The sequence below is a fragment of the Anolis carolinensis genome, unplaced genomic scaffold (assembly GCF_035594765.1).
Source record: "Anolis carolinensis isolate JA03-04 unplaced genomic scaffold, rAnoCar3.1.pri scaffold_19, whole genome shotgun sequence".
Lineage (NCBI taxonomy): Eukaryota > Metazoa > Chordata > Lepidosauria > Squamata > Dactyloidae > Anolis > Anolis carolinensis.
In genome coordinates this window covers 35,001-35,772 of record NW_026943829.1, presented here as the reverse complement: position 1 = coordinate 35,772, position 772 = coordinate 35,001, and the positions used below count along the sequence as shown (strand labels likewise).

At 41.2% G+C, this 772-nt stretch overlaps 1 long non-coding RNA gene across 1 annotated transcript in view; it reads left to right on the top strand.

Annotated features, from left to right (window-relative positions):
* Positions 1–17: 17 nt before the first annotated feature.
* LOC134294748 (uncharacterized) overlaps positions 18–772 on the top strand; it is a 9,577-nt gene continuing 8,822 nt past the window's right edge. Inside the window, exon 1 of the long non-coding RNA XR_010001448.1 lies at positions 18–161. This is a non-coding gene — a long non-coding RNA (uncharacterized LOC134294748). The remainder of the gene's footprint in view (positions 162–772) is intronic.

Sequence of the window (772 nt, the reverse complement as noted above, 5' to 3'; positions counted from 1 at the left end):
TTTCAGGAGATGCTGCTGGAGCTGGAGCGCAGGAGAGCCTGGCCTGTGTCCGGTGGCGGCAAAGAGGAGCTCCTCTTGTTCCGGGTTTTCCAGAAGAGGCTCAAAGGGTTGAAGAGCGGGGAAGAAATGCACCGGCAGCAAGAACTGTTCCTTCAAACCAGGTGAAGTCACGCAGTCTGCGAGGGACACCGAGGCCCCATCTCCACTGTTTATTTTACCTGTTTGAGGATGTTGTTTACATATGTACTGCTTGTTCTTTGGGCTTGTCCCCATGTTAGCCGCCCCAAGTCCCTGCAGGGAGATGGAGGCGGGATAGAAAAATAAAGTATTTTTAGTATCAGAAGTGACTTGAGAAACTGCAAGTCGCTTCTGGTGTGAGAGAATTGGCTGTCTGCAAGGACGTTGCCCAGAGGACGCCTGGATGTTTGATGTTTTTACCATCATTGTGGGGGTTACTCTGGATTACAACAACAACAACAACACATTATTATTATTATTATTATTATTATTATTATTATTATTATTTTATGACACAGCAAACAAGATAGATATGCTGGATTTCGTACTGTGTCATTATTATTATTATTATTATTATTATTATTATTATTATTATTACTATTTTACCTGTCTCTCCTTTCGGCTCCAGGCAGGACACAGCATTGTCAAATACATCTATAAAATTATATATTAAAACATAGTAATATATATTATTATTATTTCGTGTCAGGAGCGACTTGAGAAACAGCAAGTCGCTTCTGGTGAGAGAGAATTG